At 39.4% G+C, this 19,129-nt stretch overlaps 1 protein-coding gene across 11 annotated transcripts in view; it reads left to right on the forward strand.

Moving 5' to 3' along the window:
- LOC135222034 (RNA-binding protein 1-like) overlaps positions 1-19,129 on the forward strand; it is a 171,165-nt gene that overhangs the window by 6,158 nt on the left and 145,878 nt on the right. For 7 of the 11 annotated variants that reach the window (XR_010316158.1, XM_064260165.1, XM_064260160.1 and 4 more), the window contains exon 2: positions 16,154-16,203. The exons of the other annotated variants lie outside the window; for them this stretch is intronic. The gene's annotated coding sequence lies outside the window, so the exon portion shown is untranslated. The remainder of the gene's footprint in view (positions 1-16,153; positions 16,204-19,129) is intronic. 11 annotated transcript variants of the gene reach the window in all.

The raw sequence follows: 19,129 nt of genomic DNA on the forward strand, positions 1-19,129 counted from the left end.
CCTTAGAAAGCGAAGCGTCTTCCAAACGCGAAGCGTCATCTAAACGTCAACAAGAGACGTCATACATTACGCTCGGAGAGCGGGAAGCGTCATAACATGACGTCTTCTAAAGCGCGAGAGAAGCCGCAGGTTGTGACGCCTTCCAAGTCGATCAGAACGGGAAAAAGGAAAGACTTTCATTCCCTTAGCCCCTCTCCGATCAGGAGTTTGTCTCCCCCAGAAGAGGAAAGTTCTGAAAGGAGAACAGAAACTCAGGATTATCACGAGTTCGAACGAAACTCGGATGATGACGATCCTGGAAGAGAGGGCTTGTCCAACTATAAGGTGTTGACTACCCTGCTTCTGGAGGAATACGGAGACGAGTTGACTCCGGCTGCTCCTCCTTCTCCGCGCTCGCTCTTTTCGAGTGCGAAGGTGAAGAAGACTTCGTCTTTTCTGAAGATGAAGCCCACCATCTCGATGAAGCGGGCTTTACGCCTTAGACGCCTGGATGAAGTCGAAGAAAGACTTAACCAGGACAGTATTTTGCATGCCTCCAGCAAGGTTAGCTGGGTGGGAAAGAGGCATATGGTACAAGACGGGGGAGGATATGGGTATCGCTCTCCCTTCTACTACAGAGGCAGACTTTTCGACGTTAGTTGACGCTTCAAGGCGTCCTAGTCTTAATTCTGCCCGCATTACTTGGAGTATTTCGGAAACTAGATCATCTCCTCAAGGGACTTTTCCATGTATTGGAAGTCTTCAACTTCTTGGATTGGTCCCTTGGGGTGATGTCCAAGAAAGCTCACGATTCGCAGGGATCGCACCTGAAGCCCTGTTTATGCATTTTGTCGTGCATCGACAAAGCAGTACAAGATGGATCTTTGGAAGTCTCTGCATTATTTGGAGCAGGTCTTTTGAAGAAAAGGACAGTGTAGGGCGCCTTCTTAACAAAGGCAGTCTCGCATGCGCAGAGGGCAGCTCTACTATATGCACCTCTTTCGAACTATTTGTTCCCTTCTAAGTTAGTGAAGGACGTGGCTCACTCTTTAAACTGAGAAGGCGACGCAGGATCTTCTGACGCAGTCAGCTAGGAAGAAGAAACCTGCTTAGTATCGGACAAGAAAGGACCTAGCACTTCTACGCAGCCCTTTCGAGGTGGTCCGATCTCCAGACCTCCCGCAAGAAGGAAGGCTCCAGAGAAGAGAGGTAGGTCCGCCTTTCGTCCCTTTAAAAAAGGGAAAATGAAACATTTCTCCTCCAAGCACCAGTAGGTGCCAGGCTCCTGCGACACTCCAAGCCTAGACCTCTTCCAAGCTCACGAAACACAGAGGAGAAGGAAAGTCGAAAGCCTTAAGGAGGTTGTGGGGAATCCCCAACAGTCAGACGTTCCTTAAGCTAGCTCTGCTTCGTTGCAGGCGGCTCAAGGGCACTATAGAAAGCGTCCTTCGCGAGTGTTTCTCGTCCTCTCCCTCCCTCTCCTCACCTAAACGAGGGTGGAGGGAATCGAACTTGTCGAAACCGCTGAAGCGCCATATGACGCCTGACAGGGATTCTAGTCCGGAGAGTTTCTCAGATGACTCAGATGACCTTCCTCCGTTTTTTCTTTCTAGCAAGAAAGCGAAGGGGGCGTCAGCGTCACCTGAAGTGTACGGGGAAGGAGTTCCCTTCTTTTTTCCCCACCGAGTGATGACGAAAGACGTCATGCACTGGACGTGGGAGAAGCGTCAAGAGAATATTATAGCAGTTCAAGAGCAACTGTCATCTCGAACGCAACGTCGGAAGGACGTGTCGCTTCCAATTAAGAAGTCTCGTCCTCTCTTACCTGTTCAACGACAAGCGTCATACAGACGGGAAAACGGCTAACGTCTTACAGAAGCGTCTAGTGCGAGAGAGAGAACAGGTGCTTACGAGAGTTTCGTAACGCCAGAGAGAAGTAAGACGTCTTTTAGAAGCGAAGCGTCATTGGAAACGGAGCATAGACATGACGCTCCGTCCAATATTATGACGCCAAGGAGGACGCCTTTGGAGAGCTGAGCATCTTCCAAGCGCGAAGCGTCATCGAGACGTCAGCAAAAGACGTCATCCGTGACGCTTGGCAAACGGGGGGAAGCGTCATGTAAGCATGAAGAGTCTTCTAAAATTCTAGAGAAGCCGAAGCTTATGACGCCTTCCAAGAATATTAGAGCGGGAAAGAGGAAGGATTATCATTCCCTTAGCCCCTCTCCTGTTAGGAGTTTGTTTCCGCAAGAAGAAGAATGTTCGGAAAGGAGAGCGGAGACGCTTTTAGATCCCGAGTTAGAGGAAAACTCGGATAACGAATATAGTGGAAGAGAAGGTTTGTCTAACTAGAAGGGATTGACTAACCTTCTTCTTGAGGAGTACGGGACGAGTTGACGCCCAACACCACCCCTCTTGCCTACATTCGGAAACAGGGAGGGACGCACTCCTCGTTCCTTTACGAGCTCACGAGAGACCTATTACTTTGGACGTATCACAGTAACATCTCCCTGATGACAAGGTTCTTACAGGGAGAAAGGAATGTGAGGGCGGACAGGCTCAGCAGGAGGAACCAGGTCCTTCATACAGAATGGACTTTACACGAGTAAAGTGTGTCTCGATCTCTGGTCTCTGTGGGGAACTCCTCAGGTGGAGTTCTTCGCAACATTTATTTCAAAAAAAGGCTCACAGTGTTTTGCTCGGTCGTGGAAGATCCCAGAGCACTTATGGTAGATGCCTTCCTGCTAAATTGGTCTCGAGAGACGTTTATGCTTCTCCCCCATTCAAAATCCGGGGGTTAGTAATGAAAAGTTTGTGGCGTCAAAGGAGACGAGGATGACGTTAATAGCCACCTTTTGGCCGGCCCAGGATAATGGTTCAAGGAGGTGGTAGAGTGAAGCGTAGACTTTCCAAGATCCCTACCCGGAAGGACGGATCTTCTCATACAACCATCAAACCTCTCCGCTCTCGCTCTGACTGCCTTTCGACTATCGAAAGACTTGTCAGAGCGAGAGGCTTTTCTCGCGAAGTAGCAAGCGCGATCGCGAGAGAACGCAGAACCTCCACTACGAAAGTATACCAGTCGAAGTGGAAGGTATTTAGAAGGAGGTGTAGATCCAAGAAGTTGTCCTCCTCCACTACCTCTATAACGGAAATTTGCGGATTTCCGGCTATTCCTGAGAGGAAAATCTCATCTAGCCGTATCCACAATAGAGGGATATAGAAGTATGCTCTCGGCTGTATTCAGGAACAGAGGATTAGATCGGGCAGATAATGAAGATCTCCACGATCTCATAAGGTCTTTTGAGACTTCAAAGTATAAGGAACCAGTACCTCCGAACTGGAACCTAGACGTAGTTCTAAAGATCTGTCATCGGAAAGATTCGAACCTCCTCATCGGGCATCGTTTAGAGACATTACCCGAAAATGCCTATTCCTATTATCTTTAGCTACGGCAAAGAGATTAGGGAATTGCATGCTCTGCAGGATGAAGTAGCATTCAGGGAGACTCAGCGATTTGCTCGTTTCAGACCCTGTTTTTTTTAGCGGAAAACGAGAATCCTACGAATCCCTGGCCTAAGTCATTCGAAGTCAAAGGCATGTCAAGTCTCGTAGGCAGAGAAACAGAGAGGTCTCTCTGCCCTGTTAGAGCTCTGAAGTTCTACCTTCAGAGAAAGCATCGAATGGGAGGCTCTAGACAAGGTCTTTGGTGCGCGGTAAAAGACCCCACAAGACTGATGTCCAAGAATGCGCTGGCATTCGTTGTAAGAAACGTCATTACAGACACTCATAAGGCCTGTCCTGACGAACAGTTACAACTGTTGAGAATAGAAGCTCATGAAGTTAGAGCTATAGCGACGTCTCTCTTGTTTCATAAGAATATGTCGTTAAAAAACATAATAGATACGACATTTTGGAGATGCAACTCAGTATTTGCATCTCATTACTTGAAAGACGTGCGTGTGACATATGAGAAGTGTTTTTCTCTAGGTCCTTTCGTATCAGCGGATACGATTCTGGGTACGGGAGCAGACACCAATCCTTAAATGTTTATACTTTTCTTCTTTTTGGATATGGTCGAGTCTCTTCTAACAATAGAGGACTTAGGCTAGCACGGGCGGCCGTCTATGTTGTTCAGTAAAATTCTTGTCATATCCAATTAGTTGAGTATAATTTTTGAAAATTATGTATGTGTGCGTAGTGATTTTGAGTTACGATTGTTGTGACGAGTTCGGGGATAACTCTTAACAATCTGTAGTTCTAACGTATGGTTAGGATCAGGTGGTCGGGATTGGTTGTGTGCTCCTTCATAAGGTATTGTCATATAAGTGGATCAGCACCCATTGACAAAGTCCTTTTAGGCTCTGCCGAGTAAGTGGGTAAGACCCCATCGGCAGACCCACAAGAACTCTTGGCCATAGATCATATATCTCGCTAAAGTTTCTTGAGGTGATGCAGACTACTGGGCAAACACCCACGAAGTCTACCACCTATCAGGTAGGAACCAAGGTTTTATTTATACCTACAACATATGTTGTTTACCTGTCTATTCCATATAGAAGCTGTCTCTTACCCTCCACCGAAGGGTGCCAATCAGCTATGTATATATCTGACAGGTAAGTTGATTGTATGAAAATGATATTGTTATGTTACAATAAAGTTTCATACATACTTACCTGGCAGATATATACAATTAAAGGCCCACCAGCCTCCCCGCAGGAGACAGGTGGAAGAGAGAAAATATGATAGAAAACGGGGATGGTTCCTAGTCCTGCCACCCAGGGCAGGCCGGTAGATCACCTGACCTACCTGTAGCGAGTGGCGCGAAATTTGAATTTCTGTCGGGGACGACGGAGTCTTAGCTATGTATATATCTGCCAGGTAAGTATGTATGAAACTTTATTGTAACATAACAATATCATTTTAATGCTTTGGGTGCATTGAAAACTATGTAAACTGCATTCTTATTGCATTTTTCATCATCAAAAAAAAAAAAAACTCCAAATATTGATTATTTTGCATTTTTGGTGTCATATTTCATCTACCAGATCAGTGTTGTAGGCGGCGTAACCCTGGAAATAATTTCTGATGAATATAATTGATACTTAGATTTTGACTATATACAGTGGTCCCCCCGTATTCGCGGGGGATGCGTACCAGACCCCCCGCGAATAGTTTGAGTCCGCGAATGTTTGGAACCCCTATAAAACGCTAAAAACAGCCTATTTTGTTAGTTAAAACTTAAGAAAAGCCACTAAAAATTTTCATACTGTGTTTTTCTAATAGTTTTATCACAAAAAGTGCATTTTATGATGAAATCGATAACAAAAACCAGGAATTTGTGGATATTTCTCATAGAAAAATACAGCAAATGTGCGAATTTTCCGCAAATAATGCAGGGAAACTTTTCTGAGAGTCCGCGAATCCGGAGAACACGAATACGGGGGGTCCACTGTACATGCAAAATAAAACTAAACTAATCTGTGTACTTCATATCTTCTTTGAATCACCTCTGAACCATGTAATAATACATCTGTTTTCGCTGAAAAACAGACTTTTTCAGGTTTCAATAAGCTGAAAAAGGCAGTAGACATCTACGAAGAGTCAAACTTCCAGAAATTGTATGTCTGTAGGTCACGAACCATCGAATCAGCCCTAAAAAAGAGCTCCGAAGAGGAGATTAAAAAAAGATTTGAATCTTAGCTAGTAAGGTAGTGCACAAAAAGATATGAATCTTAGCTAGTAAGTAGTCAGTAGTGCGTTCAATATGGGTAACATGCTGTAAATATAGACCTGATTTGGATGACTACTTACGATTGATTAGGCCGTTTACCAGAGGATCGATTTTGGTAGTTTTCCTTACTACCATAAATACAGGAGAGCACGATCTGTGTACTTCAAGTCTTCTTTGAATCTCTTCGGAGCCTTTTGCAGCTTCTTGAAACCTGAAAACATGTTTTTCGATGAAAACTGATGTATTATTACACGGTTAATGTTGCTAGGTTGTAATTTTCTTGCTGTCACTGATATGCCTGAGGCAGTAACCAAGGGTTCGCACATGCGTAATTCACAGCCGTATCAATATCTATCGCAATCAGGGATACGGCTGCTGTACCAATATCCAGTTTGTAATAATAATTGACCAACAATAAACAACACCAAATTCTTCATCAGCAACAATAAAAGTATAGGAAAAATAAATTGAGGGATCATGGTTGGAAAGTGGGTTTTTTGGATGGGGAAAAAGCATAAAATGATTGAAATACAAGGCTTCATTTAACCTTATCAAACTTAACCCTTAATGGACGGATTGCTCCTTGGGAGTAGTAATAACAGGTTTGGGGTGGTGGATGGGTTGATCCTGTATATAAACTATATTATAGCCAATAAATTCACTAATGGCAACTTTTACACTGCCAAAAATCACGAGTGTGGGCATCTCAGGACTTCAGTTCTGCTTGTGACTTGAGAATGTTCCGCGTCTCTCTGTCACATGACGTCTTTTTGTAAATTCCTTGTAAATATACAAAGGGTTACTATTGTTTTTGTTCTTGTCTTTTATGATAGTATGTTGGTTGTAAATGTAATTTTACAAAGAAAAGTGCAAAGAAGTATTAGAAAACTAGAAATATTTTCAACAAATATGCTCAGAATTTGTTACTGATTTTATTTGTCTGTTTTACCTATATAAATTGGTAAAATTGACAATTCTCTTGTAAAAGAGGCTCTAAAGGGGTTGTAAATAGACATTTTCAACTTCTGTGGAAGGTAATGAAAATTCTTTAGAATTTTTTTTCTTTCACCATGTACATTTGCATATCTAACACTTTCCATTGAAATGTTTTTTTTGTAAATTGGCCGCCCTCAAAGATTACCCAGCCTGAGGAGCTGCATATTGATATGTTTTCCCGTCCAGTAAGGATTAACATGGGTGTGCCTCTCTCACATAACCTAACCTAGGGGCCTGTGTCCTTGGCTACCATATTACGTGCAAAATGGGTGCTGTCCGTAGCACCAACCCTTTAAGGATAAACATGGAAAGAAGCAAAAGAGTAAATATCATAAGCATAAACATGAACAAAATCATAAGCAATTTGTGGTAGATCTGGGCATTGACTGATGGAAACCAAGCATCACTGGTAGTCTTCAGTGTTGCCACTTAGGATGCCAAGTCCTCATCTAGCCTGATACGTATTGTAATTCTACCGAGGGCACTGCAAAGGAATAATAAGTCACATGTAACCTAATTGAACCTTAGCTGGGGTATCAGGTCCTCACCTCAGTGTGTGATGTTCGTTTGGAAACTTTTCATAAACGCCTTCATCTGTATCGGCAACTATTAAGCCAGTAGGATGAACATATGCATACTGGTTGGGACATTCCTTGGATGTTAAAGGCAGCTGAGCATCAGAATGCGTATTGGTAAATAGTGGATCACGAACCAAATTAACTTCCATGGTGGAAGGTGAGAACTTTCCAAAAACCAAGTAACCAAATGAGAAATTAAATTGCTCTCTATTTTTGAGCCCACAAGGTTTACATAAGTGCCATTCTTCCCAATAATATAAAGAAGAGTTTCCTTGTGATACTGCAAAGAATAAAATAAAACACAATTTCCCCAAAGAAGGACAAGTGCCAGAGGAGGCTGAAGTAGCCCTATTGCATGGAAACGAATGAAGTGTCCATAATAATCCATTGAGCAAGAACACAACTGAACTTGAAGGTGCTGTGATTGCAAACTCAAGTTGGTGTTTTCAAGCACCTCCTGATATTCCAAAATAAAGTAAAATTTGTCTGATTTTCCAAAGTAAAGTATAATTTGTGAAACTTATAACAAAATAACTATCGTATAAACTCTTGAAACTTATAACAAAATATCTGTCGTATAAACTCTTGAAACTTATAACAAAATAACTATCGTATAAACTCTTGAAACTTATAACAATAACTATCGTATAAACTCTTGAAACTTATAACAAAATATCTGTCGTATAAACTCTTGAAACTTATAACCAATATCTTGTCGTATAAACTCTTAACCTTATAACAAAATAACTATCGTATAAACTCTTGAAACTTATAACAAAATAGCTATCGTATAAACTCTTGAAACTTATAACAAAATAGCTATCGTATAAACTCTTGAAACATAACAAAATAGCTATCGTATAAACTTGTGAAACTTATAACAAAATAACTATCGTATAAACTCTTGAAACTTATAACAAAATATCTGTCGTATAAACTCTTGAAACTTATAACATAATAGCTATCGTATAAACTCATGAAACTTATAACAAAATAGCTATCGTATAAACTCTTGAAACTTATAACAAAATAGCTATCGTATAAACTTGTGAAACTTATAACAAAATAGCTATCGTATAAACTTGTGAAACTTATAATAAAATAGCTATCGTATAAACTGTGCAACTATAACTAATAGCTATCGTAAACTCTGAAAATTATAACATAATAGGTAAATCGTTAATTAAACTAGAAACTTATAAAACATGCTATCGTATAAACTTGGTGACTTATAAACATAAAAATAGCTATGAAACTTAGTAACATAAAGCTCAAAATGAAACTTATAACAAATATCTATCGTAACTCATGAAAATCGTAACAAAATAGCTAAATCTATTACTCGTGAAACTTATAACAAAATAGCTATCGTATAAACTCGTGTAACATGTGATCTCGCATATCATGCGACCCACAAATTTTTACCCCAAAACAATGATTTGATCGTGTATCTCATGTAACATGAGAGTTCAATTTTTGAGACCAAACTACAATAGGCTAACCTGTTTTCCTCCTCTTTATCTATCCCATTTTATAGTTAGGCTAAACCCTTTCTTCATCTCTTTATCTATCCCATCTTCAAGTTGTGTTAAAAAGAGTAAAATAGAAAGCTAAAAGTATCGTCAGTAATGTTATACTTGTGTAAACTCATACAGCCAGAAGCAGCTGATGGAATAACCACTGGTTTCATGCAACGTAAAAGCACCATACAAACAAACAAACAGAAACGGCTGATTTGCGATGAACAATGAACAATTGAATCCGATAACCACAGCAGTTCACTTGCGTTTCAACCATTGTACGATAGTAAAAAACACAGATTTATATTACTAATGACATTAAATAGAATAGGACTGATATATTTTTATATTATTATATCCTCATTTGCTATGCAGAAAAGATTGCAAGGGCTTATACTGCTAAATACAAGCTGCTAGTTGTAGCCGAGGCGGAGGAAAGAATGTTCATCTGCTAACAACTATTATCGTGCATTGGCAACATGGAAACTGGTGTAGCACCATTGAACTCAACCGTAAACAGAATTTGAGAGAAATGAGTTTTAATCAGAACTATTTGGTATGAAAATACATTTTACGTATTGTGTTCACTCCGATAAAAGATAAATATGGAAAGCTCGTGGTATTCTGATGAAATCAAATCAAATGAAGTAATCAAATGCAATCTGTTGATTTTTATTTTTTTTTTTATTTATTTATTTTTTTTTTTACACAAACATGCCCTCAGCGCCATCTACTGACAAAAAAAATAACTAAATTTTGTTCAACGATACAAATTCAAGTGATATTTTGACTTGAAAACGCTTTGTATAACATAAAATAACCTTGTTCTGATTTGACTTCACAATACAGCAAAATAGTCGTCCTCAGCTGATTTCCAAACCAAAACATTGATTGCTATTGTTGTATTTTATGATACAACAATAGCAATATGTAAATACATACAATATTGGATGCAGTGAAGTAAAGCATAACTTTTTAAAAGATCCATGAAAAATATGCATATTCATTATGTTTGTATTTTACCAAATGATACAAGTATGTGAATATTACATACACTAGTTTTCAATCTCGTATGATGCGACCCCTTAAAATTAGTTCCAAAATTAGGTCTTCAAAAGTCGCATGATATGCGATTAGTATATATATATGGTAATTACATTTCTGCATTTTCTTGTGTTCTCAGTTTTGGGTGAAAGTAACAAAAGACATTGCAGTTACTAGTGCACTTACTTGCAGTGCACTAGTACAAACAAAATCAAATTGGAAGTACCACTTCTGTGACAGTGTTAGCTTATACAACTTGGAAGAAATCTGGGTAGGTAAACTACTTTTGTCTGCGTAAGTTTAGAACGACAGGAATTGGTATATACTGCAGATGAAAACAAACCTAACGTTCCGCAGAATTCCTTGTCCTGACCTAACCATACCTTACCTTCCTAACCTCACTTAGGGTGCTGTGCTGTGACCTGGCTTTGGGAGCGTTTCCCTCCTTGGACCCCCTTCTCCCCCAGAGTGTCGGTAAACGTTGTAAAAAGTTTAAGCTTCTATTTTAAGTTATTGTCGGCCTGATCACATCATTCAGCAAACTACCCTATTTGTCATACAAATTCTCAGGAATGGTAAATTTGTGGCAGATAGGAGCCATGACTCATGCTAAACACATTAAGGAAACTTCAAGATCACAAAACTGAAGAATACCAATTTCAAGTTACGATTTAAAGTCAGTGATTAACCGTAAATGTAGGTTTCCTGTGTTGTTGAAGGGCCACTAGCAACAATTTATAGACAGGAAAAAGGGAAAATGTGAGGCAAAGCCCCCATGTAAGTTGATAGACTTTCATTTAGAGCATCCATTTAATAACTAGACACTCAATATGTCTGTTTACCATTGTGGTCCCAAGCAAGCTGATAGCCTATGGAGTTTTGCATAAATATGCTGTCGGTATGTAAATGTAACTTCTGCTCCTGTTAAAAAGAAATAGAAACTAATTTAGGTTTGGATGTGTAGGCTATTCATCTGGTATCTCCATTATTACCTAGAGTTTTAATGTTTCATCCTTTAAGGGGGTTAGTGCTATCAGTGCACCTCATGCAGTGCACGATAGGCATTACTAGGTTCTTTGCTGCCTGCCTCCAGCCCCATCTACAATCCTTTCCTTTTACTGTACCTCCCTACACATTCTCTTCCATCTTATCACCCTCTCTTAGCAGTTGATTCACGTGCAACTGCGAGGTTTCCCTCCTATTATATACACCTTTCAAAACTTTTACTGTCAATTAACCCTTAAACGCCGAAGCGGTATTTTAAAAATCTTCACCCGTATGCCGGCAGCGTTCGCGAGTGAGCGTGGAATTTTTAGTTTTCAAGATTAAGAGTTCATTTTTTGGCTCCTTTTTTTGTCATTGCCTGAAGTTTAGTATGCAACCATCAGAATTGAAAAAAAAAATCTATCATATGTATAAACATTGGGATATATGACAGCACGAAAAAAAAAAATTCATATATAATTGTATACAAATCGCGCTGTGAGCAAAGCGGTTGTATTGTACACTAAATGGCAATCATTTTGGTATATAACACATTGTAAAATGATCAAGGCAACACAGAAAATATTATCACAAAATAATGCATGTATTCGTAACGTGCGGACATAAAAAAAAAGCTGTTTTCAAAAATTCACCATAAATCGAAATATTGTGCTAGAGACTTCCCGTTTGTCGCAAATTGAAGGTAATTGATAGACTGTAAGTGTCGTAGCTTACAATTGCAGTTTTCGACCATTTCGGTTAAGTTAAAGTTGACCAAAGGACAAATTTTTTTCTATATTGTTATTTATATGAAAATATTTCAAAACTGATAAAAGCTACAACCCTTGGTTGTTTATTGTTGTATTCTACATGAAATTGCGCACATTTTCATAACTTTATGTAACGGCTAATTTAAAATGGTGCAAACTTTATGACAATCTGACTAAAAAATTTATGATTTTTTCGGAAGTTACCGCGCGTACGTAAGGAAAAAGTTTATTTCATAAGTTCACCATAAATTGAAATATTGTGTTAGAGACTTCCAATTTGTTGCAAAATAAAGGTAAATGATTGAATATTACTAGAATGTAAGAGTTTTAGCTTTCAATTGTGTTTTTTTTTACCATTTCGGTCGAGTCAAAGTTGACCGAAGGTTGAAATTTTGGCACTTATCGTTATTTATAAGAAAGTATTTCAAAACTGATGAAAGCTACAACCATGGGTTGTTTATTGTTGTATTCTACATGAAATTGTGCACATTTCCATATGTAAAACTTTTTGCAATGGCTAATTTAAAATGTGCAAACATTACGACAATCGGATGAAAAAATGTATGATTTTTTTGGAAGAGTTATCGCGCGGACGTAAGGAAAGTTTTTTTCATAAATTCACCATAAATCGAAATAGTGCTAGAGACTTCAAATTTGTTGCAAAATGAAGGTAAATGATTGAATATAGAATATAAGAGTTTTAGTTTACAATTGCGTTTTTCGACCATTTAAGTAGTCAAAGTTGACCGAAGGTTGAAATTTTGGCACTTATCGTTATTTATATGAAAATATTTCAAAACCAATAAAAGCTACAACCATGGGTTGTTTATTGTTGTACTCTACATGAAATTGCGCACATTTTCATATTTAATGCTCCATGTAACGACTAATATGAAATGGTGCAAAAATTATGTCAAAGTGACGAAATAATATCTCAGATGTGTCGCTGATGCTTTTTAGTGCGAGGAGAAAGAAATTCGCACTTGCGCGGCTGGGGAACGATTGTAAACAAAACACCACCTTGATCCGTGAGCTCCCAGCATCCCCCAAGGCGCGTGATTCAAAAGTTTTTGCCTAGTAGGCCTATAACACTTTTTCCGCGAATTTAAGAAAAAAAAACTTTTATATCGACGTATGTACGTCCAATCGGCACCCAACAGACAATTTATATAGACGTTTAATACGTCCAATCGGCGTTAAAGGGTTAACCTATTGGCACTGAATGACCTCATAGGTCCCATTGCTTGGCTATTGGTCTAAATTTTAAATTCAAGTCAATTCGATGTTTCTTAACCCTTTCACTGTTCAGGATTGCTTAGTCATTTATAGGTCTCATCCATGATGTGGAACTTTACCTCTCAGAAGTAGCTTTTGTCTATAGTCTGATGACAAAAGCAACCACTGATGTTCAACTTACAAGATAATTGGTAAGACTTTCAAAAATTAGCAAAATGTTATGAAGGAAAGGGGTTTTGACTCAGTGAAGTACGTAGTTCAAAGTTTTTTTTATTTAGAAATGGCAATGGTATTAGTGGACAAGCCCTTTCTGATAGTTTTGATAGTGACAGATGTTGATCAGATCTTGCAAACAAACCTGCCTTAAATCACTCGGTGAAAATACCAGGAGGAAACAGATTTGTCAAGCACCATCGGTGGTTGTGATTAAGTTATAGAAAAATTGATGCAATATGTGAGTGGAAGGCCTGTGAGAAGATTCTGTTGGTGCTCCTAAGCTTTTATTGAAGATAATGAATTCACATTTTTTTTACTGAAAGCCAAGTCTTATTTGTTTGTGAGGTTATCATTTCTGTGATATTTAGCATTTTCTCATGCAATGATGTGGACAGTAAGAATATGACTGACATTTTCCCTAACATCAGCCTGTACATGATTTTATGATTTGTGGTGTTGGCAAGTTATTTTTAGTTGAAGTAATTTCTATTTTGTTCCTACAAGGTATACAAACCCTCAGTCCTTAAAAGGAATTACTTAAGGCAAAGCCTGGACACATCCGCTGAACTTTCAAACAAGGTGGTTCAGTAGTAAATTACCAGTCTCTTAGTCGGGAGGTCCCGACTCCCTCCCAACTGGATGTAAACATTTGAGAGAAGACGTGTTTCTCATTGCTTTCTGCCTGACTGTTTGCTGTTTTTTCATTATTCTATCTCACAGTGAGATCTTTCTGTTTTTGTGATACTTGTGTTTAATAGTGTGTTTGATTATATCTATATCCAATTATGCAAACCACGAATGATATGCCTAAAAAGAATGCCTTCTCCCGGTGAGTGTGTCCAGGGGTTGGCGGCAAGAAGTGCACAAATTTCTGCCTTCTGGTGGATGTTGACCCTCACGCCCTTTGCTCATATTGGCAGGGGCATGAGTGCACTAAATCTAGTACTTCGTGGAGTGTGATTGGTCTCCTGAGCAGTGGGGGGAAGTTTGATGGGAGGAAGCAGCCAAGGCTTCGTCTGGGGGCAATGTGCTTCCAACTATGCCCTTGGTTGCTGATCCTTCATTGTCCATTTCTCTTGTGGCAAACATTCAGTGCTTGTTCTTTCTCCTTTGAGGAAATCTCTCCCTCGCCTCCCTCTTCCGACTTTTTACCAAACCTGGAGGCTACCGCTATGGCAACCTTCCAGGCAGTGTCCTAGCTAGATCTGGGGTCATTCATAGTATCTCAAGTTGCTCCCTCCTCAGGAACTATCGTTCCAGGGAGGAATCAGCCTTTGGGAGACTGTGCCAGTCTGGAGGTAGGGCAATTTTCTACCTGGCCCACCAGAAGGGAAACCTGTGGGCAATCCTGGTGTTGATGAGAAGGGATGCCATCCTCTCTTGGATCACCAGGTCTGTAGGTCCCATGTTGGGACTGGAGCCCAGATATAGACTCTTCCCTGAACCAATTAGTTCGCCAGACTGTTTAAGATGTAGACAGCATGAACCATGGTTGCCTCTTATCAGGGAGAACGACTTCATGATTACGGTGGGGTTGAAGGAAGCATAATTTCGAATACCCATCCATCAGTCTTCCCGCAAGTACTTTAGCTTTGTCCTCGGGGAGATGGTGTATCAGTTCATGGCACTGTTTCGGGCTTTTGACCACTCCCCAGGTGTTCACAAGAGAGTACACCCTTGTTTCAACTGAGCACATTAGCACGGGATATGTCTGTTGAGATATCTCAATGATTGGCTGGTCCTGGCAAGCGCCTTCTCAAGGTTTGTTGCGATATAGGGATTGTGATAAATCTGAAGAAGTTTGATCTCAAGCTCAATCGGAGGATAAAGTATCAGGGCATGTAGATAGATACAGTAGCAGCAAGAGTCTTCCTCTCAGGTTTTCATATCAGCAGGGTCAGGAGGGCTGCATGAAGTTTCCTGTCTTGACAGGAACAGTCGGCTCAGTCATGATCAGTCACCTGTCATCTTTGGAGAAGCTGGTCCCTCATGGGGGACTTCACCTTCTGTTTCTCCAGTGGAGACTGGGAGTTTTGGTCACATTCTCGTGACCCTCAATCCTCTCGTCCCCCTCTCACAGGAAGTGAGAGAGAGGATTTAGACTGGTGGCTCGACGACAGGAGCCTGCTTAATAGGAGTAGATCATCTTACTTCCACTCAGGACATGCCTCTGTTCTCATGCATTGACCGAGGGATGGGGGGCACATCAGGAGGAGTTGACTGTAGGAGTGTGGAACCATCACGACAAGCACCTTTACATCGGCATCCTGGAATGCAAGGTGGCCTTCCTGGCCCTCCCAAGAGTTTCAGGATTGAGTGACAATACAGCAGTGGTGGCTTATGTCAGAAAGCAGGGGGGTCTCGTATCCCTCTCGCTCCACCAGTTGACAATGCAGGTGCATGAGTGGGCAATAGCCAACTTGGGGAGCTGTCGGCCAAGTACATTCCAAGCAAGGAACTTATTGGCAGACAAGCTCAGTCTCCAGAATCAGGTGATAGGGACCAATTGGTCTGTACACCCTGACGTAGGAGGAAGGTTTTTCAACCTGGGGGCCAACCAGTTGTAGACTTGTTCAGCACCTGGTATTATTATTATTCTTTATTGACAAAACATTACATATGTTGTAATACCATATTTACATTTAGTTTGCACAAAACAGTGTTTTTTTTATCTATAACAATACATAACTCATTTCAGCAACATTATAAAGTATATTTTGTCCATCAAAAGGAAAATAATTCTCATTCATAATATCTAGCTTCTAATCAAACATCACAAAAAGCCCCTCAAATGCTAACACCGAAATAAAAGATACCCATATTTCAGTTATTTATTTTTTTAAAGCTCACATTCAATTATTAATCATAAATCTTTTACACTGCAAATATATACAGACACAGCTCAATTAAGTTATTTTCCTCTCCAAAAAGTCCGTCCATGTTTGTATAATTTAGATTTCTAAATTTCTACCTCTTTGATCTTGACCTTGGACATTCAGTTGAAACGTGTGCTTCATTTTGTACTGTTTTGAATCACAATTACAAACTGGCAACTCCCTTGGTATTCTACTCCACCTTCCTTTCTCTTATCCGTAGATTGTGGGACATTATACGTACTCTTGTGAAGGCAGTTCGTACATAGTCTGGTATGTAAACATTCTCACTATACACTGTGAATTTGCAATGATTATATAAAATTTCTCAATATATTTATAATATTTTGTTGCTGTTTCAGGTTTATTACATATTTCATCTTTTATTTGGTCAAGGCTTGATCCCACAATGTCTTTAGTCACACAAGAATGCAAAAATCTGTAACTTTGCATAATTTCCCTTCTGCAAATATCATAAATATAGTGGAAAGGTTCTTCAGTATCAATGTCCACCAATTTCTTTTCTAGGAAATGTTTTCTTCGTATTTGTACTTCATGAGTAAAAGACTCGAGACCACTCTCCACTAAGCACAGTGTCATAGGTGTATTATTTTGGGCTCCTAATAAGCATGTATCAGCCCGATAATATGAGGCGTCCAGCGCTAAAACCCACACACTCCACATTTCAAAAAAAATGGAGAAAAAAGCCTTTAAATATGTAAATTTAAAAAGGCCATAACTTATTTTTCAAGATATTTTCTTCAGGTTTGAATTTGTGTAATGTTTAGGACCCCAAAAATATGATGTTATATATGAACAAAAAATTAGACTGCACAATTTCATTGACTGATTGATTGTACAATTGATGAGCAAAATTAATGCTGATATTTACAAAAGTACAGATCATATAATGCAAAATTGAACCATATTCTCATCATCAAAATATACACTCACACCATTCGAAAGAGGAAACGAAGGGGATTCCAGATGTACGATAAAATGCATTTCTCAAATTTGTGGCGAGTGTGGGTTTTAACACTGGACGCCTCATATAACCTTTCCGTGTGTGTTAAGTTGGTTGTGAGCCAACTCTGTGCTATGTAGAAGTGAGGCTCCTAATGCTGTTTTAAGAACCTTTACTTTTTGCATATGGCATAGTTGTATTATTTTAACAAAATATTGAGAATTTGTTAATGGTGTTGGCATTCTCTATTTCATGTTGCTTAAGCACTGATTGATTTTGAGATCACCCGTAAACCATGCACCAAGATACAGATATTTCTCACAATGGTCTGTCTTAATAGTAATTATGACTAAAGACTTTATTTCTTGCATTTCCAGTAACAAAAAAAAAAAAAAAAAAAAAAAAAATAAAAAAAAAAAAAAAAAAAATCCCCCCCCCTCCCGCACATGCGAGTTACAGTAATTTCTCTCTCTCTCTCTCTCTCTCTCTCGTCTCTCTCTCTCTCTCTTCTCTCCCCTCTCTCTCCTCTCTCTCTCTATCTCTCTCTCTCTCTCTCTCTCTCTCTCTCTCTCTCTCTCTATCAATTTCAAATACGAGTTGCAGTAATCTAACATAATCCCTATTTTCTCCAAACGCTTTTCTCTTGATGTACTTAAAATAATTGTCGTCCATCATTAATAGCGTATGCATTGTCCATAAAAGCCCATCTCTGCCAATTCCCTCCTTTATCATTTGAACCATTTTATCTAGATTACAAATAACAGACAGCTTGTTGGGGCACCCTGATGTATTCCAATAAGCTTAGATTTTGTGTATGGCAATTAACATAATCTTTCACAAACACTTTTGAAACTTAATTAACTCTTCTCTTGGCATACGGTCTTATGCTTTACTAAAATCTACAAATAAAACAGGATAAGATTGGCTTAGTACACCTCGGCCATTTTGGGCCCCCGCCTAACATTTATCAATGCTAACCTACAGATTTAATTGTCCCTAACAACGCATCATAAATTTTTGCCAAAGTGTTCATTGTGCTGATGCCCCTATAATTCCCACAGTCCATTCCATTACCTGATTTGAAGAGTGTAACCAACCTATCATGGCACCAAGCAAAACGATACACAAAGTTACAAAATAGAAAGTTGAAAATGGTAAGTCAACCAAGTCGGTGGCAGTAGCGAAAATATAACCGGGCATACACCAACGTAGCTCTTCCGCTTATTCATGCTTTTCACTGCCATGTATATCTCTTGATAAGTAAAAGAACCATCTAATATAGGACTGTTAGTTGACAAAGCTATATCAGGTGGTTGGTTATTATTTATATAAGTGGGATCAGTGTTAAAAAGCGTCTCAAAATGTAACTTGAACTGAACAACATCTGGCTGATTATTGTTGTCATTGTTTATTACATTCCCTTTCCAGGTAATTGATTTCCAAATAATTTTTGTTTTCCACCAAGGGTGATTCTGATACCATTCATGTTGATTCTGTCCTCTCCCATTATGCAATTTACATTCTTTTGCCACCCTATTGATCATCATGGTGGCTGATTCCAATCCAGTACACATTACAAGTCAATTTCCGATACCCAGTCTGACCCCCTTTGGAAGGTTAAGCCCCTTCCAAAAGCTTGTTCTTCATAAACAAGGTGGTTACCAATTACCATATTATTCCTCGCACATATTCAACAATTGCCTACCACGACCATTCACATTCAAATGGATCACCACACTATGTATATATGGTTCAAAGCTCTCGTTACATAGATGGTGCTTGCCTACACAGGAATTATAATCCCCCAATGCCGCTACATTTTCATACTCATTCATAACAGCTCCTAGGTTACCAAAACATGTTGGCACAAAATAAGGCGAATCACTTGGTGGTGTATAAATACCCCCAAACATAAAACCAGGATAGCACAGTAACTCAACCCAGTTTTGGCCTTCTGCATTCATATGCACAAATTTAATGAATATTTTACCAGCATTGCCACTCCACCTCTTTTTCCCATAATACATGGACGGGTTTTTGTATGTATAACAATCTGGTAGGCATTCCCTGGTTTATCGCAAGGGTTCTGTTCCTGGGGGTCTGCCGATAAGCGAAAACTGCCATTAACTGATACTCTGTGATTTATGGGGCCATAATGGCACTTATGGCGCTGATAACTGGTTATCAGTGCCATAAGAACACTTATGGCACCGATAACCGGAACTTGTCCCAATA

Source organism: Macrobrachium nipponense, chromosome 3 (genome assembly GCF_015104395.2).
Source record: "Macrobrachium nipponense isolate FS-2020 chromosome 3, ASM1510439v2, whole genome shotgun sequence".
NCBI lineage: Eukaryota > Metazoa > Arthropoda > Malacostraca > Decapoda > Palaemonidae > Macrobrachium > Macrobrachium nipponense.